This window comes from Eretmochelys imbricata, chromosome 22 (genome assembly GCF_965152235.1).
Source record: "Eretmochelys imbricata isolate rEreImb1 chromosome 22, rEreImb1.hap1, whole genome shotgun sequence".
Lineage (NCBI taxonomy): Eukaryota > Metazoa > Chordata > Testudines > Cheloniidae > Eretmochelys > Eretmochelys imbricata.
Window position 1 is genome coordinate 1,434,725 of NC_135593.1, and position 23,404 is coordinate 1,458,128.

Below are 23,404 nucleotides of genomic sequence, written 5' to 3' on the forward strand. Positions count from 1 at the left end.
TTTGGTCCTGTTCACCCCAGCATGGCCACTAGGGTGAGCATGGGCTAAGCTCAAGAGCTTGGCCCGGTATTTAGTTGGAACTGCCAACTGTCTCTGAGGATGCCAGTCTTCCTGGTTTCCACCAGAAAGAGTTTCCTTGTATAAAAGTCCTTTTTCTACAAGAAACCTGGATCAATTAGAAGAGCTGAGAGGTGGTGGTTGGTCCGTGCCACCGTCCAAGCTCTCTGGAGCCTTTCATCTGCTTCCTGTTCGGTCTGGAACTGTTCCCTTGATGCTGGAGGCATCAGTTCCTCATCGGATTGTGGACCTATACTTGGTCCCTCTGGAAGCGATGTAGGGGATGGGGCTGTTTCCGTTGACTATGAACAGCTCTCCGCTGGGACACTATGTTGGGGTTCAAGCTCCGGCTGAGCCTCTTGTGTAGGTCTGCTGCTGGTTCAGGTTCAGTGGGGGCCTCTGGTGTTGAGGTTGCAAGTACTGGATTCCGTGCTGGCAATGGGTCTGGTACTGGTTGTTCTCTGGTTCCAGATCTGGCACTGGTTCCGTCTGGGTCTCTGGTACTGGATCCACTACTGCTGTTGCAGGCATTGGCCTGGGGTCCGGGTCCATCACCTCTGACTGGGTTCTGATAGAAATTTCCGGAAGAGAGCTAGGAACGACAGCTTATCATAGAATCATAGAATATCAGGGTTGGGAGGGACCTCAGGAGGTCATCTAGTCCAACTCCCTGCTCAAAGCAGGACCAATCCCCAATTAAATCATCCCAGCCAGGGCTTTCTCAAGCCTGACCTTAAAAACTTCTAAGGAAGGAGATTCTACCTCCTCCCTAGCTAACGCATTCCAGAGTTTCACCACCCTCCTAGTGAAAAAGTTTTTCCTAATATCCAACCTAAACCTCCCCCACTGCAACTTGAGACCATTACTCCTTGTCCTGTCATCTTCTACCACTGAGAATAGTCTAGAACCATCCTCTCTGGAACCACCTCTCAGGTCGTTGAAAGCAGCTATCAAATCCCCCCTCATTCTTCTCTTCTGCAGACTAAACAATCCCAGTTCCCTCAGCTTCTCCTCAGAAGTCATGTGTTCCAGACCCCTAATAATTTTTGTTGCCGTTCGCTGGACTCTCTCCAATTTACCCACATCCTTCTTGTAGAGTGGGGCCCAAAACTGGACACAGTACTCCAGATGAGGCCTCACCAATACCAAATAGAGGGGGACGATCGTGTCCCTCGATCTGCTCGCTATGTCCCTACTTATACATCCCAAAATGCCATTTGCCTTCTTGGCAACAAGGGCACACTGTTGACTCATATCCAGCTTCTCGTCCACTGTCACCCCTAGGTCCTTTTCTGCAGAACTGCTGCCTAGCCATTCGGTCCCTAGTCTGTAGCGGTGCATTGGGTTCTTCTGTCCTAAGTGCAGGACTCTGCACTTATCCTTATTGAACCTCATCCGATTTCTTTTGGCCCAATCCTCCAATTTGTCTAGGTCCTTCTGTATCCTATCCCTGCCCTCCAGCATATCTACCACTCCTCCTAGTTTAGTATCATCCGCAAATTTGCTGAGAGTGCAATCCACACCATCCTCCAGATCATTTATGAAGATATTGAACAAAACTGGCCCCAGGGCCGAACCCTGGGGCACTCCACTTGACACCGGCTGCCAACTAGACATGGAGCCATTGATCACTACCCGTTGAGCCCGACAATCTAGCCAACTTTCTACCCACCTTATAGTGCATTCATCCAGCCCATACTTCTTTAACTTGCTGACAAGAATACTGTGGGAGACCGTGTCATAAGCTTTGCTAAAGTCAAGAAACAATACATCCGCTGCTTTCCTTTCATCCACAGAACCAATAATCTCATCATAGAATGTGATTAGATTAGTCAGGCATGACCTTCCCTTGGGGAATCTATGCTGATTGTTCCTGATCACTTTCCTCTCATGTAAGTGCTTCAGGATCGATTCTTTGAGGACCTGCTCCATGATTTTTCCGGGGACTCAGGTGAGGCTGACTGGCCTGTAGTTCCCAGGATCCTCCTTCTTCCCTTTTTTAAGGCTTGTTTAGCCTTGCTGCGGTTGACCATTCCCACCCTCTTGGCCCGCTTCACATGGTTGGCCAAGTCTTCCCCCAACATCATGGGGATGGGATAATGATCATAGACTGCAAAAGTCCACGTTCCTGACCAGTCCTTGTACTGGACAGGCAACTTGGCTGTAGGGAAATTGAAAGAGTTGGACTTGAAGGGTTGAATCGTCGCTTGGATCTCTGGATCGATTAAATAGGGGTCCATCAAGGAAGCATGGATAGTTGACACTTGTTCTCCAGTGTCCCTCCATGCGGTGACCTTCTTCCCGTCCACACTCACAGTTTCCCTCCGCTCCAAGGGTATCTGGGAGGTATCTGGGCCTGCGGATCTCTGGTGTGATTCTCGTGCAATGAACTGTAATCTGTTGGGGTTCTTGGGCAGTTGGCCTTAGAATCATAGAATCATAGAATATCAGGGTTGGAAGGGACCCCAGAAGGTCATCTAGTCCAATCCCCTGCTCGAAGCAGGACCAATTCCCAGTTAAATCATCCCAGCCAGGGCTTTGTCAAGCCTGACCTTAAAAACCTCTAAGGAAGGAGATTCTACCACCTCCCTAGGTAACACATTCCAGTGTTTCACCACCCTCTTAGTGAAAAAGTTTTTCCTAATATCCAATCTTAGCCTCCCCCTTTACATGCCCCAGCTCGTTACATTTAAAACATCGTCCAGCTGTCGGGTCACTGGGGCGAGGCGGGTTGCTGGAGAACAGGGTGGTGGGATGATAAGGTGTCTGGAGGGTTCTTTGGGAGGTAGGTGGGGCCTTGTGTGGCTCCCGGTAATCGGGTGTGGTCTGGGGTTGTCCCTTCTGGTCTCCGGTCCAACTGCAACCAGTTTTCTTCTTCTCTGCCACCTCCACCCATCTGGCTCCAATATCTGCTGCCTCGATTACAGTTTTGGGCTTCCCATCTAGGATGTATCTTTCTATTTCCTCAGGAACACCCTCTCACAATTGTTCCATTTGCATTAGGAAGGGCAAATTTACTGGAGATTCAACACTTGCTCCTGATATCCAGGCACCCCAATGTTTCAGAATATGGTAGACATGTCGGTTAAATGACACCTCTGGTTTCCACCTTAGGGCTCTGAACCTCTGACGAGACTGCTCGGGTGTTATCCCCGTTCTGACTCTCGCCTTGGATTTAAACAGTTCATACTTGTTCATGTGTTCTTTAGGCATTTCAGCCGCCACCTCGGCTGAGGGTCCACTGAGCTGCGGCCACAGCTCTACCATGTATTGGTCGGTAGAGATGCTGTACCCAAGGCAGGCCCTTTTGAAATTTTCTAAGAAGGTCTCCGTATCTAAGAAGGCCTCCAGGCATTGCCTGCCTTGTAGGTGGCGAACTTTCTGGGATGGGAAGTGGTACTTGGAGAAGGATTGCTCGGGTTTGTTGGTGTATTCTGCTGAGCCTTTATCTTCTCCATCTCCTCCACATGCTTCCTCTCTTTTTTCTTCTCCTCCAGTTCTTTGGCCCTTGCCTCCATTTCCCTCCTGTGGGCAGCCTCCTGTACCTCCTTCTCCAGCCTCAGGAGTTCTATCTGTCTTTCATGTTCCTTTTGTTTTTTCTCAGCCTGAAATCTGGCTAATTCCAGCTTTTGTTGAGTTGTGGATTCTGTCATCCTAATCTCTCTGTTTTTAACTAACGTTACACCCAAGGTTTAGAAATAAAGAAACAAAACTTGCCTGTAAAATTTTGCTGTGCTGGAATAGGATACCTATTCTCTGATAGTGATTGTCAGCCTACAGAAAAAGACAATTCCCTTTGTCTCTCCTCTGGCCCCAAATCAAAGGAAAAAACCTCCAACTACTTGGAAACCTGTTTACCAGGACCCCAAAGGAAAAGAAATTCCTTTTCAAACCTGCGCTTTTTGTAAAAAAAAAAATCAAAATCCTAAAAAAAAAAAACCCCTGCCACTTTTGTCTCTAGGGAAATGGGTAGAACACTGCCCCCCCCCCATTTACTTTTTGGGGAAAAAAAAACTCTGGTTTGTGAAGACTGTGAATTTCCATGCAGGAGTTAATTACTCTGCCTCCAGGCAAAGAAAACCTGTAATTCACAAAGATAATCCCCTTTTGTCTCTGCTCTGGCCCCAAAGCAGAGAAAAAACTCACTGCTTTCAGTGGGACCTCCTTTCCAGCAGCCCCAAAGGGAAAAAATATTTCCTTTTAAAAATCTGTTTTTCTGGTTCAAAAAATCTCAAATTGATCTCAAAAGGATTTCAGGTTAATCCCACCACTCTGCCACCATGTCGAGGTTCCTTCCCCACTCTGAACTTCAGGGTACAGATGTGGGGACCTTCATGAAAACCTCCTAAGATTAGTTTTACCAGCTTAGGTTAAAACTTCCCCAAGGTACAAATTAATTTTACACTTTGCCCTTGGAATTTCCACTGCCACCACCAAACTTTAACTGGGTTTACTGGGAAAACGTAGTTTGGACACTTCTTTCCCCCCAAAATCCTCCCAATCCTTCCACCCTACTTCCTGGGGAAGGTTTGGAAAAAATCCTCACCAATTTGCATAGGTGACCACACACCCAAACCCTTGGATCTTAGAACAATGAAAAAGCATTCAGTTTTCTTACAAGAAGACTTTTAATAGAAGTAAAGGAATCACCTCTGTAAAATCAGGATGGTAGATAGCTTCCAGGGTAATTAGATTCAAAACATAGAGAAACCTTCTAGGCAAAACCTTCAGTAACAAAAAAGACACACAGACAGCAATAGTCATTCTATTCAGCCCAGTTCTTTTCTCAGCCATTTAAAGAAATCATAATCTAACACATACCTAGCTAGATTACTTACTAAAAGTTCTAAGACTCCATTCCTGTTCTGTCCCCGGCAAAAGCAGCATACAGACAGACACAGACCTTTTGTTTCTCTCCCTCCTCCCAGCTTTTGAAAGTCTCTTGTCTCCTCATTGGTCATTTTGGTCAGGTGCCAGCGAGGTTACCTTTAGCTTCTTAACCCTTTACAGGTGAGAGGATTTTTCCTCTGGCCAGGACGGATTTTAAAGGGGTTTACCCTTCCCTTGATATTTATGACAGCATCCCAGAGCCTGCACCACAGACCCCCTCCCCCACCCAATCTGCTGTTCGAGAGCCTTAGGCAGGTGGAGGGCAGAGTTTTTGGGGGGTGGAGTTTTGGGGAGTGGTTTCTGGGCAGCATGGGTGACATTATTGGCCAAATGGGAGAATTTGAGGATTGACACTGGCCCTAAGGTAAAGTGAGTTTGAGACCCTGCTTAAAGGTATTGGAGCAATGCTGAGGAGATGGAAGGGCACAGAGCTGGGGAGCATTGTGTGCTCCAAGGAAAGTTATTGTTGTGCTCTGGTGACACAGGGTGGGTGTGAGGATTTTGTAAGCTGTGGTGCTTGTAGAGAGATAAAGTTCACTAACCCGCAGGTTGAAAACTTTTCCTGCTCCAGGAGTCCTTTGTTGAGAGTGTAGCTTACTGTTTGAATAGTTGCCTGCAGGGCAATGGATTCCTAGTTCAAATCCAAATGCTTCCCTTTAAAAACTTTTTCAAATGAAAATCGATTTCCAGACCCGTCTCCAGTGTGTTCAGGAGTCCGCTGAATGGGGATGCTTGAAATGAATGTAAACACTCAGCAGTTCCCCTTGCAATATATAGAAAACCCAGCAGAGCTGTCCAGCAGCTGAAATCCACTCCAGTCCTCGCGTCTCAAAGAGGGTCACTCTGTATTTGGGGCATGTGCGACACCTCTGGGACGATGAAAGGTGAAAAATGCTGGATTCAATGACAGCTGAGACCACAGAAGGGGAAGGGGAATGGCAGAACTGCACAGGATCATAACACTCAGACCTAGGGCTTCACTGTCACTACCCCTGTGTTTGTCCTCATTTATATCCTAAGAAACACACCCTCCCACACACACTGTCACACCCAACCTTTTCCCCTGGAATCCACCCCAACCCTACACTACCCCTCTCCCACACACATGCCATGGGACACAGCCTCTCTGTGACTCACCCAGGTCGGGATTTGCCTCTGCATTGCCCCAACAGGGGACCAGTGAGCCTACAAATAGAAAAGACTTCGCTTCCCTTCTTCAGAGTCTCGTTAACCTCACCCAGGAGAAGTTTTAGCACCGGGTGGCTCAAAGCACCAACCTTCCCCTCCGCAGCGGAAGGTGGGAACCAGCTCGATCACACGGAAGGAGGCTCCCCACCTCTGTTGCTGCCATCCGGCAGCATTTAATATGGATTTGTTTTAGATAATGCAACCCCCTCATCCATACATACATTCATGGAACAAGGAGAGAAGCCCCTAACTAGGGGTTCCACTGGTGCAATGGGTTAGCACATAGTACTTATAGAGCAGTCCTGTCTGGAATAGTGCTGAGGTTTTGAATTCAAACCTCACCTGAAGCACTGGTTTTCTTTAAGCAAATGGCTTCTGCCAATCATTTTGCCCTGTGGAAAATACAATCCCATCTCAGAAGACACTGAGGTCCCTCCCTTTTCCAAGTGCAGGGCAGATTTCACACATCTACAATGCTCTGTTATCCACCAGCCACCTGTGTCAGGAGGGGTCAAGCAGATCCCAGAGCATGGCTCGTTCTGTGATTCTTCACTCCCTGACCCTCCTCAATCTTTGCTCCCCAAACCACCTTTGGGAACACCCTCTTGGCTATGAGACTCAAACTCTGCCTGTGTGTGTGGTTTTTGTTCATACCTGTATGGGCCTGTGCAGTGTGTGATTTTCTCTTTCTCTCTGTGTGTATCTTCATGTGTAAATTCACTGTAACTTTGCAAAATATCCACGGCTTTGCCAATTTTCACCAGGAATTTTTCTCAATCAAAAATTGTCACTTGTTCCCTACCTGTTGGTGACCATTGCCCCAGGGCACTGTCACACTCAGGGTCCTGATTTCCCATTGACCCTTCCCCTTTCTATTGGGACTGGGAACTAGCCAACCAAAAATCCCACTAAGTTTTAGTAAAGGGCCAACATTCCCCTTACACAAGCCATCCCCAAGAGGGTCACTGAAGGCCAGAGAAGGCAGAAGAAACTGGTCCCATGGTGTAATGGTCAGCACTCAGGACTCTAAATCCTGCAATCTGAGTTCAAATCTCAGTGGGACCTCGTGGTAAATCCCTGGAGCTCAAAGTGCTCCTGTCTCCGGCTGAGCAAAAGCAAGTTGTTTACCTTCTACTGGGTGACTCGTGCCCACTGAAGCCAGGTGTTTGAGTGGGATGGCCGCCATTGTTTGGGGCTCTGGAACTGTTACTGATGCCTGCAGTCCTGTGGTTTGACCTGGTGGTTGGGATTCTCTCTGCTTCACCTGATCCCCACATGTTTGGCCGTTGCGCTTGCTGTCACGCTTTTCATCTTGTCCGCATGGTTCATGAGGTAAGGAGTGCCAGGACCAGTCATCATAGTGAGGACCAGGCAGGAGGGAGTAAGAGTCCCAGGCTGGAGCCCAGCACACCTCTCCTCCTCTGGGCACCTGGAGCAGAGGAGGTTGGTGCTGACAGCTCCAAGGGAAGGTTTATAAGCCACAGAGCAACATAGGGTAGGGCAAGAGGAGGGGAGGACCATACCTATGCATGGCCAGCAGACGGGCATATGACACCTGGCCGCCAGCCTGCTCCCTGCTGTGCCAAACACCCACTGAAGGCCACCCAGAGACCAGCATGCGGGGCGGCTTCTGATTCTCAGCGGCCCGCATCAGAAGATGGTAGGAAAGCAGGGCCACAACCTGGTGGGGTCTCTGACCGTTCCCACTCAGGTGCTCACTTTTGCAGTGGGGCAGGAGATTTTACCCCAAGAGGCTTTTCCCTAGCTGGCGAGAAGCAGAGAAACACCCAGCTCCAAAGGCGCTATATAGCCCCCTCAAGCACAGGGACAGCCGCACATTTGGAGGAGGGAAACTGCTCTACACGCTAGCCCGGTCATCTGTCCATTTACTTTGGCAAGTCAGGAATGGCAAAGGCTAGACTGGACGTACCTCGGGCTCACGCCCTAGGCTTTGTAACTCCCAAACCCAACTCCTTCCCGGGGGTCTAGCTGAAGCCAGAGCATTGGCCTGAACAGCCAAGAAGAGGATCCAGACCTGAAGAAAGCAGGACTTTCAGCACTAAGGGAAAACTGCACAAGTCCAACCATGAAGGGACTTAACCCTCAATCACCTCATCTGAAGTCATGTGCCTTATCCATTAGGCCACGTGGTCACAGGAGAGAAGCCTCTCCAAACACTTCTTTGGAAAGGTGGACACTGTGTTTCTCTGGTCAGCTACTGAGGGGGGCAGAGGCTCTCTGGGCACAAGAAGTCGAGTTCCCAGTGAGACGTGAGATTTAATTGTATGGAGCCAGGTGCAGGACTTTGGCAGGGAGGCTTAGGCATGGGGAATTGGGGTGCAGCAGGTGGGCAGGCTGTCTAGGTGCAGATTTATTGACCCTGTGGTGCAGGAGGGAGGAAGAGGAGGAGGAATCGGCAGTGGGCATGGAGAGAAAGAGGATGGGGAGAGGCTCTCAGGAAGCCTGGCCAGCTCAGTCCATAGAGCATCAGGCTCTTAATCGGCGGGGCCATGGTTCAAGCCCCTGTCCAGGCACTCAGCTCTTGTGTGCCAGAGCCAAATCATTCCTGGTGGTGTCCAGAGCCATGTGTGGGAAAGGGAGGTTGAGACTTGTGCACCCTGCTCTGTGGCAGGGATCCTGGTAGCTCAGGCTCAGGGAAGTCTTCTGTACTCAGAGGTGCTGACATTGAGACTTCCTGGGGCTTGCTTGACCTCTGCCCCAAACCCCCACCCTGTCCTATTTCTTCCTCCTGCACACTGGATCACTGGCAGGTGGGAGGTGCTGAAGAGGAGGAGCTTGTGGGCCAGGCCTGCTAGCAGGTGGGAGGTGCTGTGGGGAGCTGGCTGCCAATGGGTCCTGAGGAGCTCTTGTTTTGTTTCCGTTGGTGCTGCAGCCCTGTAGCACTCATTGAGTCGGCACCTCTGGCTGCACTGATGGCTCCTTTCACACTCTAGAGAGATGAACAGAACCAGGGTTATGGCTGATCTATGGGGCAGGGGGCGTTAGGTGAGTGGCAGAGGCTTCAGGTGCTGAGAGTTTGCCTGACGCCTCAGGGACATAGTGTGAGGTGGTGTCCCAGGGATCTCTATGAAAGGAGCAGAACAGGATTTACTTGGGGTTGGGAGAGAATTGAGAGCGTCTCAGGGGTTGTAGAGAGTATTGCCCAGGTTAGAGACTGGCTAAAAGACAGGCCTTGCTGTGAGCAAGATTCAAACCTGCGCAGGGGAACCCTTTTGGATTTTGACTCCAATGCCTTCACCACTTGGCCATCGCAGCTGCGAGCACACTAGTGCTTCAATGCCACAGAAACTGGTAAATAATCACAGTGCCCAGGCTTGAAAAGAAAAGGAGGACTTGTGGCACCTTAGGGACTAACAAATTTATTAGAACACAAGCTTTTGTGAGCTACAGCTCACTTCATCAGATGCATACAGTGGAAACAATAGTAGGGAGATTTATATACATAGAGAACATGAAACAATGGGTGATACCATACACACTGTAAGGAGAGTGATCAGGAAAGGTGAGCTATTACCAGCAGGAGAGCGGGGGGTGGGGTGGGGTGAGGGTGACCTTCTGTAGTGATAATCAAGGTGGGCCATTTGCAGCACTTTACAAGAACAGTAGGAGGGGAAATAAACAAGGAGAAATAGTTTTACTTTGTGTAATGACACATCCACTCCCAGTCTTTATTCAAGCCTAAGTTAGTTGTATCCAGTTTGCAAATTAATTCCAATTGAGCAGGGTCATAAATATAAAGGGAAGGGTAAATGCCTTTAAAATCCCTCCTGGCCAGAGGAAAAATCCTTTCACCTGTAAAGGGTTAAGAAGCTAGGATAACCTCGCTGGCACCTGACCAAAATGACCAATGAGGAGACAAGATACTTTCAAAGCTGGAGGGGCGGGGGAAACAAAGGGTCTGGGTCTGTCTGTGTGATGCTTTTGCCAGGGACAGAACAGGAATGGAGTCTTAGAATTTAGCAAGTAATCTAGCTAGATATGCATTAGATTCTGATTTCTTTAAATGGCTGAGAAAATAAGCCTTGCTGAATGGAATGGATATTCCTGTTGTTGTGTTTTTTGCAACTTAAGGTTTTTCCTATAGGGATTCTCTATGTTTGGAATCTAATTACCCTATAAGGTATTTACAAGCCTGATTTTACACAGCTAATTCTTTTTTATTTTTTCTTCTATTAAAATTCTTCTTTTAAGAAACTGTTTTTTTTTTTTTTTTTTTTTCTCAAGATCCAAGAGTTTGGGTCTGTGGTCACCTATGCAAATTGGTGAGGATTTTTATCAAACCTTCCCCAGAAAAATGGGGGTAAAATTTGGGAGGATTTTTGGGGGAAAGACGTTTCCAAGAGGCTCTTTCCTAATAAAAAACCCGGGTAGACATTTGGTGGTGGCAGCGAAAGTCCAAGGGCTTAAATAGTTTGTACCTTGGGGAACTTTTAACATAAGTTGGTAAAAGTAAGTTTAGGAGGTTTTCATGAAGGTCCCCACATCTATACCCTAGAGTTCAGAGTGGGGAAGGAACCTTGACATGGTGGCAGAGTGGTGGGATTAACTTGAAATCATTTTGAGATCAATTTGAGATTTTTTGAACCAGAAGCATAGATTTTAAAAAGGAATTTTTTTTTCCTTTGGGCCGCTGGAAAGCAGGTTTCCAAGTGAAAACAGTTTGAGTTTTTTTCTCTGCTTTGGGGCCAGAGCAGAGACAAAAGGGAATTGTCTTTTGTGATCTGCAGTTTTCTCTACCTAAAGGCAAGGTAGTTAACCTCCTGCAGGGAAATTCACAAGTCTTCACAGACCTGAAGCTGTTTTTTATCGAAGAGCAACTAGAGGGGTTTTCTGCCTATTTCCCTGGAGACAAAGGTGTTAGGGTTTGGGGGGTTTTTTTGTGGATTTTTGTTGTTTTTTTTTTGTTTTTTGGTTTTTTTTGGATTTTTCTGTAGGCTGACCATCACTATCAGAGAATATAGGTATCATATTACAGCACAGCAAAATTTAACAAGCCAAATTTTTTTGTTTGTTTGTTTTATTTCTAACTCTTGGGTGTAAAGTTAGTTAAAAATGGAGAGGTAAATATGACAGAAACCAAGAGACAGCACAAATTGGAGTTGGGCAGACTGGAGGCAGTGAAAGAGGCAGAAAAAGCCCTAGAAGCTGCCCACAGGAGAAAAATGGAGTCAGCAAAAGAGGCAGAACAACACCGAGAGGCTGCTCATAGGAGAGTTATGGAGGCAGAAAAAAACCAAGAGGCTGCCCACAAGAGAGCAACGGATTCAAAGGAAAAAGAAATGGAGGCAAAGGCCAAATAACTGTAGGAGAAGGAAAAAGAGAGGAAGCATGCACTGGAGATGGAGGAGGCAAAGGCTCAGCAGAATATACCAACAAACCCTAGCAATCCTTCTACAGGTATCACTTCCCATCCCAGAAAGTTCCCCACCTACAAGCCAGGCGATGATACCGAGGCCTTCTTGGAAAACTTCGAAAGGGCCTGCCATGGGAACAGCATCTCTGCAGACCAATACATGGTAGAGCTGAGGCCGCAGCTCAGTGGACCCTTAGCTGAGGTGGTGGCTGAAATGCGTAAGGAACAAATGAACCAGTATGAACTTTTTAAATCCAAGTTGAGAGTCAGAATGGGGCTAACACCCGAGCATTCCTGTCGGCAATTCAGAGCCCTAAGATGGAATTAACTGACATGCCTACCACATTGTGAAACACTGGGATGCCTGGAAATCAGGAGCAAGTGTTAAATCTCCAGAAGATTTGCCCTTCCTAATGCAAATGGAGCAGTTCTTAGAGGGTGTTCCTGAGAAAATAGAAAGATAGATCCTAGAGGGGAAGCCCAAAACTGTAAATGAGGTGGGGGAGATTGGAGCCAAATGGGTGGAGGTGACAGAAAAGAAAAAACTGGTTACAGTTGGAGCGGATACCAGAAGAGACAACCCCAGACCACACCCTACAACCGGGGGCTGCCCAAGGCCCCAGCTACCCCTCAAGGAACCCTCCAGACACCTTATCATCCCACCACACCATTCTCTAGCAACCCACCTCACCCCAGTGACCCGACAGCTGGGTGATGTTTTAAATGTAACAAGCTGGGGCATGTGAATGCCAACTGCCCCAAGAACGCCGACAGATTACAGTTCATTGCTTCCGGATCACACCAGAGGTCCTCAGGCCCAGATACCTCCCAGATACCCCTGGAGCAGAGGGAAACTGTGAGTTTGGACGGGAAGAACGTCACCACATGGAGGGACACAGGAGCACAAGTGTCAGCTATCCATGCTTCCTTAGTGGACCCCAATTTAATCAACCCAGAGATCCAAGTGATGATTCAACCCATTAAGTCCAACTCTTTCAATTTCCCTACATCCAAGTTGCCTGTCTAGTACCAGGACTGGTCAGGAACGTGGACTTTTGCAGCCTATGATGATTATCCCATCCCCATGCTGTTGGGAGAAGACTTGGCCAATCATGTGAAGCGGACCAAGAGGGTGGGAATGGTCACCCGCAGCCAGGCTAAACAAGCCGTCACGCCTAGCTCCGTTCCGGAAACTTCTACCAGGACCCGGTCAGAGGTGATGGACCCGGACCCCAGGCCAATGTCTGCAATAGCTGTAGTGGATCCAGTCCCAGAGACCCAGACAGAGCCAGTCCCAGAACCAGCGGAACAACCAGCACCAGACCCATTGCCAGCACTGAATCCAGTACTTGCAACCTCAACACCAGAGGGCCCCACCGAACCTGAAACACCAGCAGCCGTACCCTACACAAGAGGCTCAGCTGGAGCCTGAACCCCAACATAGTGCACCAGTGGAGAGTGGTTCACAGTCAACGGAAACAGCCCCATCCCCTACATCGCTTCCAGAGGGACCAAGCATAGATCCACAATCCAATGAAAAGGAGTACTTGTGGCACCTTAGAGACTAACCAATTTATTTGAGCATGAGCTTTCGTGAGCTACAGCTCACTTCAGCGGATGCATACCGTGGAAACTGTAGCAGACTTTATATACACACAGAGAATATGAAACAATACCTCCTCCCACCCCACTGTCCTGCTGGTAATAGCTTATCTAAAGTGATCATCAAGTTGGGACATTTCCAGCACAAATCCAGGTTTTCTCACCCTCCACCCCCCCCCACACACACACACAAATTCACTCTCCTGCTGGTGATAGCCCATCCAAAGTGACAACTCTCTACACAATGTGCATGATAATCAAGTTGGGCCATTTCCTGCACAAATCCAGGTTTTCTCACCCCCCCACCCCCCTCCAGGACAGTGGGGTGGGAGGAGGTATTGTTTCATATTCTCTGTGTGTATATAAAGTCTGCTGCAGTTTCCACGGTATGCATCCGATGAAGTGAGCTGTATGTAGCTCACGAAAGCTCATGCTCAAATAAATTGGTTAGTCTCTAAGGTGCCACAAGTACTCCTTTTCTTTTTGCGAATACAGACTAACACGGCTGTTACTCTGAAAACAATCCAATGAGGAACTGATGCCTCCAGCATCAAGGGAACAGTTCCAGACCAAACAGGAAGCAGATGAAAGGCTCCAGAGAGCTTGGACGGTGGCACGGACCAACCACCACCTCTCAGCTCTTCTAATTGATCCAGGTTTCTTGTAGAAAGAGGACTTTTATACAAGGAAACTCTTTCTGGTGGACACCAGGAAGACTGGCATCCTCAGAGACAGTTGGTAGTTCCAACTAAGTACCGGGACAAGCTCTTGAGCTTAGCCCATGATCATCCTAGTGGCAATGCTGGGGTGAACAGGACCAAAGACTGTTTGGGGAGGTCATTCTACTGGGAGGAAATGGGCAAGGATGTTTCTACCTCTTTCAGGTCTTGTGAGGTATGCCAAAAAGTGGGAAAACCCCAAGACCAGGTCAAAGCCCCTTTCCAGCCATTCCCCATCATTGAAGTTCCATTTCACCGAGTAGCTGTAGATATTCTGGATCCTCTTCTGAAAAAGACACCCAGAGGAAAGCAGGACATACTGACTTTCATGGATTGATGGCCGGAAGCAGTAGCTCTAAGCAACACAAGGGCTAAAAGTGTGTGCCAGGCACTAGCAGACATTTTTGCCAGGGTAGGTTGGCCCTCCGACATCCTCACAGGTGCAGGAACTAATTTCCTGGCAGGAACTATGGAAAACCTTTGGGAAGCTCATGGGGTAAATCACTTGGTTGCCACTCCTTACCACCATCAAGCAAATGGCATGGTGGAGAAGTTTAATGGAACTTTGGTGGCCATGATAGGGAAATTCGTAAATGAGCACTCCAATGACTGGGACCTAGTGTTGCAGCAGTTGCTCTTTGCCTACAGAGCTGTACCACATCCCAGTTTAGGGTTTTCCCCATTTAAACTTGTATATGGCCGTGAGGTTAAGGGGCCATTGCAGTTGGTGAAGCAGCAACGGGAGAGATTTACACCTTCTCCAAGAACTAACATTCTGGACTTTCTAACCAACCTCCAAAACACCCTCCAAACCTCTCTAGCCCTTGCTAAAGAAAACTTACAGGATGCTCAAAAAGAGCAAAAAGCCTGGCATGATAAACATGCCAGAGAGCGTTCCTTCAAAGTAGGGGACCAGGTCGTGGTCTTAAAGGCGCTCCAGGCCCATAAAATGGAAGCATCGTGGGAAGGGCCATTCACGGTCCAGGAGCGCCTAGGAGCTGTTAATTATCTCATAGCATTTCCCACTTCCAAACGAAAGCTTAAGGTGTACCATATTAATTCCCTAAAGCCCTTTTATTCCAGAGAATTAAAGGTTTGTCAGTTTACAGCCCAGGGAGGAGACGACGCTGAGTGGCCTACTACGAAGGGGAAAGTGCTGGTGGCGTGGAAAAGGTGAACCTCTCCCTGATCCTTGGGCTTATGCAGCGACAGCAGATCCAGGAGCTGTGCACTAGCTACGTGCTGATGTTCTCAGCCACCCCAGGACTGACTGAATGGGCATACCGCTCCATTGACACATGTAATGCTCACCCAATTAAAGTTCAACCTTACCGGGTGTCTCCTCAAGCTAAAACTGCTATAGAATGGGAGACCCCGGATGTGCTACAGATGGATGTATTCCGCCCCTCTGGCAGTGCATGGGCACCTCCAGTGGTTCTTGTTCCCAAACCAGATGAAAAAATATCTTTTGCGTGGACTACCATAAGCTAAATGCTGTAACTCGCCCAGACAACTATCCAATGCCACGCACAGATGAACTATTAGAGAACCTGGGACGGGCCCAGTTCATCTCTACCTTGAACTTAACCAAGGGGTACTGGCAGGTACTGCTAGACGAATCCGCGAAGGAAAGGTCAGCCTTCACCACACATCTCGGGCTGTATGAATTTAATGTACTCCCTTTCGAGCTGTGGAAGGCACTCGCCACCTTCCAAAGACTTGTAGATGGTTTCCTAGCGGGATTAGGATAATATGCAGTCACCTACCTTAATGATGTGGCCATATTTTCTGATTCCTGGGCAGAACACCTGGAACATCTACAAAAAGTCCTTGAGCGCATAAGGGAGGCAGGACTAAGTGTTAAGGCTAAGAAGTGTCAAATAGGCCTAAACAGAGTGACTTACCTTGGACACCAGGTGGGTTAAGGAACTGTCAACCCCTACAGGCCAAAGTGAATGCTATCCACAAGTGGCCTGTCCCAAAGTCAAAGAAACAGGTTCAATCCTTCTTAGGCTTGTCCAATTATTACAGACGATTTGTACCACAATACAGCTAAATCGCCACCCCACTGACAGACCTAACCAAAAAGAAACAGCCAAATGCCATTCAGTGGACCAAAGAGTGTCAGAAGGCCTTTAACCACCTTAAAGCAACACTCATGTCTGACCCTGTACTAAGGGCCCCAGACTTTGACAAACCGTTCCTAGTAACCACAGATGCGTCTGAGCGTGGTGTGGGAGCAGTTTTAATGCAGGAAGGACCTGAGCAAGAATTCCACCCTGTAGTGTTTCTCAGCAAAAAACTGTCTGAGAGGAAAGCAACGGGTCAGTCAGGGAAAAAGAATGTTACTCCATTGTCTACGCTCTGGAAAAGCTACACCCATATGTTTGGGGATGGCATTTCCAGCTGCAAACCGACCATGCTGCACTACAGTGGCTTCATACCGCCATGGGAAATAACAAAAAACTTATTCGGTGGAGTTTAGCTCTCCAAGATTTTGATTTCGACATCCAACACATCTCATGAGCTTCTAACAAAGTGGCTGATGCACTCTCCCATGAAAGTTTCCCAGAATCAACTGGTTAAAATCGTCTTTGAGATGTGGAAAATATTGTTAGTCTTTATATACTTGCTAGTATAGTTCGAGATGCATGTGTCTTATTAACTCTGTTTTTTCCTAGAACTCCAGGAAGAAATCCCAGCCAGCGTTTCACCCTAGCTGAGATTTGGGGGGCGTTTCATAAATTTAAAGGGAAAAGTAAGCACCCTTAAAATCCCTCCTGGCCAGAGGAAAAACCCTTTCACCTGTAAAGGGTTAAGAAGCTAGGATAACCTCGCTGGCACCCGACAACAATGACCAAGGAGGAGACAAGATACTTTCAAAACTGGAGGGGGAGGAAAACAAAGTGTCTGGGTCTGTTTGTATGATACTTTTGCCGGGGACAGAACAGGAATGGAGTCTTAGAACTTAGTAAGTAATCTAGCTAGATATGTGTTAGATTATGATTTGTTTAAATGGCTGAGAAAATAAGCTTTGCTGAATGGAATGGATATTCCTGTCGCTGTGTTTTTTGTAAGTTAAGGTTTTTCCTAGAGGGATTCTCTGTGTTTTGAATCTAATTACCCTGTAAGGTATTTACAAGCCTGATTTTACAGAGGTGATTCTTTTTTACTTCTATTAAAATTCTTCTTTTAAGAAACTGGTTTTTTTTTAATTTTTCTCAAGATCCAAGGGTTTGGGTCTGTGGACACCTATGCAAATTGGTGAGGATTTTTATCAAACCTTCCCCAGAGAAAAGGGGGTAAGATTTGGGAAGATTGTGGGGGGAAAGACATTTCCAAATGGCTCTTTCCTAATAAAAAACCCTGTTAGACTTTTGGAGGTGGCAGCAAAAGTCGTAGGGCAAAAGGTAAAATAGTTTGTACCTTGGGGAAGTTTTAACCTAAGCTGGTAAAAGTAAGCTTAGGAGGTTTTCATGCAGGTCGCCACATCTGAACCCTAGTGTTCAGAGTGGGGAAGGAACCTTGACAAGCAGTCTCTCGTTGGAGTCTGTTTTTGAAGTTTTTTTGTTGAAGAATTGCCACTTTTAGGTCTGTAATCGAGTGACCAAAGAGATTGAAGTGAAATACAGAATTTCCACAGCAAACCTGGCTCCAAAAGCACAGGGAGCATTTGGGGTTTGTTCTCTTTGCTTTGCCATGTGCAGTCGCACAGAGAGGGCTTTCAAAAGTCTCCCCTCTCACAAAGCGGGAATGGGAAATGATTCTCAACTTGAAGCTTGATGTGAATGAGGATGTCTGGACCACAGGACCAAGGACTAACATGTGTGCTAGAGAAACCAGTGACACACAGAACCAGGCTAAGGAAAATGTTTCCTGGAGTCAATAACTGGAATAGCAGCAGTATTGTGCAGGAGAATGTCTCACAAGAGGCGTTAGTGCATTGTTGGTTTGGTAGCAGAAGTCACAGAGACAGGGGGAGGTCTAGCTTTGGGTTCTGGCCAACAGAGGGATGAATTTTATTGTCTTCATATTTCAATAGAAAAATTCAGACCCAAACTGTGTGTGGTGGGGGTTCTGTGGTTTGCATTTGTTTTGTTTTGTTTTTCTCATTTGAAATGTCCTTGATAATTTGTCTGGGAAAACCATTTGGACAAGGCCAAGGACAAGTTAGAAGAATTAAAAATCTCCATGGGAGTGAGGGGTCCCTCAGCGCCGGGGGAGGGGTGGAGATTTTCATGAGGGGAGTTGAGGTGATAAATGAGAGGCTTTTGCTCCAGCGAAAGAAAGGTTTGGCAGGTTCATTTTTATCAAGTGACTCCCCCGCCCAAACACACACACACACACACAGTGCTCCCCTGCTGCTGCTGCCCCAGCTCAAACCCCACTGTCACCCCCAGCATGTGACCTACAGCTTCCTGCTGACAAAGCCCTTATATATCAGAGAAAAACTCCCCTAGTCTGCCCCTTCTCCCAGCTGAGCCCTCCCCGCACAGAGCCCAGGACAGCCCCGACCTAGCTGGATCTCGTGGCAGATGACCGAGGATGCACGTTCTTGACACAAGGAGCCAAGTGGGCACACACCCAAGCAATGTAATAACTGTGTCGGTTCCAGTGACAAAACTGTGCAGTACAGACATTGCCTGAGTATTTCACTCCGTGCACTGAGATGGGAGCGTAAAACACCCACCCACCATTGGAATCCCCCAATTTACTATCTCTGCCCTTCCCAGAAAGTCATAAACTTCAGTTCTTTCTTGCTAGCAGAGGGGAAATTCAAGTGCTACTAATGTTTACGACTGATTAAATAATGTTCAGAGTTTAATTAATATAGTAGAAAAATACACAGTAATTTCTTGACCAAACACCACAAGGTGAAACAGGAACAGAGACAAACTTTGTCAGTAAAGTCACTTTTCCCCAAAGATCCTCAAACTATTCTTAATTCCCACCCCACCGCCATAGGACATCTGTACAGGTTAAGTGCCCTACATCCATCTTCCCATTAGAATTGCCCTTGTTGGATATTCCCAGACCTTGGTATTGGTGAAATACAGAATTTGAGCAGCAAACCCGGCTCCCTGCACCAAGGGGGGGGGGGGGGAGGGATGTTCTTCCTGTCACTTACTCCTTTATAATACCACAGAGAAAGATTTTTCAAAAGCCAAACCATCCCCGCACCACCCTCAGTCAGCCAATGAACAGGGAAAAGGTTACAGACAGCAGAGACCTTAGAAACAGTTAAGTCACAACAAGCCCACCTCACAAAGTGGTCGAATAGTTAAAACAATATCCTGCTAATCTTTTGTCATCCTTGGGGGCAGAAGCTGAGGAAGCCCCCGAAGGTGTGGGAGCCACAGGCTCCCAAGCTGTGGCCCCACCCCTTCCCCCTGAGCTCTCCTCCTCCCCCCCAAGATCCCAACCCCACATCGCCCCATCTCCCCGAGACCCTGCCCTCTGCTTGCTCCTCTCCACCCTCTCGTGCAGTCCCTTGCCCTTTGGGCCAGTAAAAAGTTGGAGAGCATAGTCTCCCCAACCTTTAAAAGGTGGGTGCCAGGCCCCACTTCCTCCCCCACCCATTCCAGCACCTCTGCTTCTGGGACTATTTTATTCCCCCCCATCTCTCTGAACCAACCATTTCTGTCCTTCAGCTCAGTGACAGTCCCACACTCTTTGCTTCCTACACACAAAGATTCACATACAGACCTTGCAAGGAAAACCTCCCCAAGGAGTCAGAAGCACCTGAAGTGCTGGAAAATCGAGGAAAACTGACAGTGGGACCCAGAGAGGTTCCCCAGCAGATGAAGGGGATCCCCTGCTGTCCAGGGTCACCAATTGTAGGGAAGAACCAATTGGGTTTGCTTTTGGGAAGCTGCCTGGAATCAGATCTAAAATCATTATTCAGTCTGAGATATGGTAACAGCATCCACAACCCCAGTGTCACAGCTCTTGAAATGGCTTGGTCCTTATATTTTACCAGCCACAGAACTAAAGGGATTTGAAATAAATCCCTGTTCAGAGTCAATGAGGAGTGAGGGAACTTGGGGCTTTTCATTTCTTAGCCTCTGGCACCATCACATGGCCCTTGCAGTTTACTCTTTATAACAGTGGTCACCACCCATCAACTGCTATCAACTGGTCGATCCTGGAGCCTCAGCCAGTCGATCCCGATCTCTGAGCCACTAAAAGTCCAGCTGGCTGCTGGCACATCTCTATGGTCTGTGGGGAAAGGGGGGGGGAGAGGCAGCTCCACGTGCTGCCCCTGCCCCTAGAACTGTCCCTGCAACACTTAGCCTCAGCCTGGAGCCCCCTCCTGCACCCAAATTCCCCCCCAGAGCCTACACCCCTCACCCTTCCTACACCCCAACACTTTGCCCAAGTCAGAGCCCCCTCCGGCACTCAAATTCCCCTCCAGAGCCTACACCCCTCACCCCTCCTACACCCCAACACTCAGCCTCAGCCCAGAGCCCCCTCCTGCACCAAAATTCTCCCCCAGAGCCTGTACCCCTCACTGCCTCCCACACCCCAAAACTCTGCCCCAGACAAGCAGGCTGCTAGAGAGCAGCTTTGGTAAGAGCACATCAGTCTCTAGGTGTCTCTGTGGCGCAATGGGTCAGCGTGTTCAGCTGTTAACCGAAAGGCTGGTGGTTCAAGCCCACCCAGAGACAGCGATAAGCCTGTGCTACTTTCTTGCTCCTCAAGACCTGCTAGGAGCCTCAAAGGTCCCTTTTTGCCACCTCAAAACCGTCCCTCTTGGCCTCAGCTGGTGGCCCTCAGAGTGCGCCGGATGCGACAAAGAATCCCATCTCCCAGCAGCCATGCCAGGGGCTTGGGCTTAATCCTCACGGCCGAGCACAAAACCTTCAGCCGGGAACGTTTCGCTCTCTTCCCGCCAAGTGGTCTCTGCTTCCTGCAACCTTTTCCCCAAGTTCATTGGCTGGCTGGGCAAGAGAGGGTCTGTACTACTGAAAAAGACCAAGTGCCAGGGACAAAACACTCCGATCCCGCTTGGTGTGGGGAGCTAGGTTTGCTCTTCAAATTCTGTCGTTCATAAATGTCCAGGTCTGGGAATGTCCCACAGAAGCATTTCTAATGGGCAGCTGGCTGCAGAACAGTTAAACTGCACAGAGCTCCTGAGGAGGATAGATGGGAATTAGAAACATTTTGAGGATCGTTTGGGAAATTAGCCTTTTCTGACAAGGTGTGTCTCTGTTCGTATTTCACCTTCCGGTGTTATGCAGAGGGATCTTTGGCATATTTTTGCAAGCTTAATAACTATCTCCGAACTTCAAACTTCAAAATTGGTGTCATCTGATTTTTGCATCGCCCTGTGAAAAAACAACGGACACGTGGGGCTTTCTACAGGGTGTCATGATGCTAAAGTTGGGGAATTCAATCGCTGTACTTGTGTGTGTGGGGGTAGCTTCTTTACAGCTGTCTCAGAGCTTCCAGCCTCGGGTTGCCCCTGCCTCACTGCCAGGCACACCGGGCTGTTAGCTGCACCCACTGTCCTTACCAGGGGTCCCTGCTGAACCCTGTGGGTGACTCTGCAGGTGGAGAAGGTGCTGTGTAGCGATGTAGAGCAGGTGCAGGAAGGAGCCGGGGTCACTATTCAAATTCTGAATTGCACAATTTTCCAAAGTTGGCAGTGTCCAAAACCAATTCTAACGGGAAGGCGAATGCAGAGCAGTTACACTGGAGGGGCCCAGACCTCCAATGGGGGTGGCGTGGAAATTAATAAAGGGAAGATCATTACTGAAATTAGTCGTCACTGACAAGATTTGTCTCTGTTCTTATCTCACGTTATGGTGTTATTTAGAGGAATTGGTATATATTTTTACTATGTTAATTAAACCCATAAGTTTATTTAATCAAGCCAAAAACTTTGTGTCACTTATTTTTTCTCTGTCCTAGCAGGAATGAATTGAATTTTGTGATGTTCTGGAAAGTGCAAAGAGATGAACTGTGGGGAATTTAGTCTCTGTGTTTGTGAGCTGATGTTTTCCTCTCACAGTTCAGTGCCTGCCTGGAAATCCTAAGAGGGATCTAAGTGCTGGTGTATGCTGGGCAATTAACTGGTAGAGCTCCATCTCTCAGGGTGTGAAAAATCCACACCCCCAAACCAATAGAGTTAAGCTGACCTAAGCCCTGGTTAGACAGAGCTAAATAGAAGGAAGAATTGCTCTGTGAATGTAACTATTACAGCGATGGGAAAACCCCTCCACTCGCTGTAGCAACTTTCTACTCCAAAGTGCTATTGCAGTGTCACAGCAGTGTTTTAAGTATAGACAGACTAAGAGTGAGACCAGATCTGGCTCCAGTTCGCACGCTGCAGCACTAAGATAGCAATAATCATAACACTTTTGTCCTTCCGTAGTTGGCAGGATTTGAACCTGCGCGGGGCGACCCCAATGGATTTCAAGTCCATCGCCTTAACCACTCGGCCACAACTACGTGATGTATGGCTATTTCACTACACTATGATTCAGTTCTCACAGAATTGTCACTTCAAATTGCTCAGATCCACTTCCCCAGCACACTCATGGCTGTGCATTAGTGTAAGTGTGTCCATGGCTGAACAGCGAGAAGTCCCACCCATTTCCCTTCTGGCTGGAGCACGATGAGAGTGTGTTTGTGTTAATGACATTGCTGTAGATCATTGTTCATTCCCTACATTGACAAGCAGACAGTCCCTTTCCTAGTCAAATCTCCAGCACATCATTCCAATAGCAGGGGTCAGGATTTCTCTGGGGCATGGACATTTTTCAGGGGGTTGGTGCATGAACTCAGCCTTGCATTCCATCCTTGATGTTTCATGGACTAACAAGAGCAGCATAAAGAAAGAGCCAAGCCAATATCTCCCTGTCAGGGATGCAGGTGGCCACATCCCCTCTGTCTGACCATTGCCATTGCAGGAGAGAAGGGTTCACTGGAGTTGAATGCCCTGTCTCAGACAGGACACATAGGGAAGTTTGGTGTTCATGGATCTGTGCAAAGGAAATTGTGTCTCTGTGTTTTCCCCAGTGACTCCTACATCCCACCCCCAACATCTTCTGGTTGAATGAGGATGGGTCATTCAGAAAGTCATTGTGTTTGGATGTAAAGGTGTGAAATGATGGTAAAATTGACCGTTCTTCCTAGTTTAAATTCTGTAACTTCTACACTGGACAATAATACTCAGCTCTTCACTGGCCATGAATGAAAACCAGGTCTGCCGTATGAGAGACAATAATTCTACCGGAAACCACAAATGTTCAAACTATAAAAAAGTGACCTCTCCATTGTAGGCCACACTCACTGCTGGGGACCGACACTGGGATAGGGCTGACACTCAGAGGAGCTCTGCGCTTCTGGTCTCCATGGAATTATTTGGACATTAAACCTATCGGGATGAAGAGGTTCGAGTTACCTGTGCCCTGTTCCTTTAAGGCATTGGAGCAATGCTGGGGAGATTGAAAGGCACGGAGCTGGGGAGCAGTGTGTGCTCCAAGGAAAGTTGTTGTGCTCCGGTGACACAGGGTGGGTGTGGGGGTTTTGTAAGCCGTGGGGTTTGTATACAGATAAAGTTTACTAA

The 23,404-nt window shown here is 47.9% G+C and overlaps 2 non-coding genes across 2 annotated transcripts; both read right to left on the minus strand.

Moving 5' to 3' along the window:
• Positions 1–9,329: 9,329 nt before the first annotated feature.
• TRNAL-CAA (transfer RNA leucine (anticodon CAA)) lies at positions 9,330–9,411 on the minus strand. The gene has a single exon. It is a non-coding gene; the product is annotated as a tRNA-Leu (tRNA).
• A 12,791-nt stretch (positions 9,412–22,202) lies between these two features.
• TRNAS-UGA (transfer RNA serine (anticodon UGA)) lies at positions 22,203–22,284 on the minus strand. The gene has a single exon. It is a non-coding gene; the product is annotated as a tRNA-Ser (tRNA).
• Positions 22,285–23,404: the final 1,120 nt, after the last annotated feature.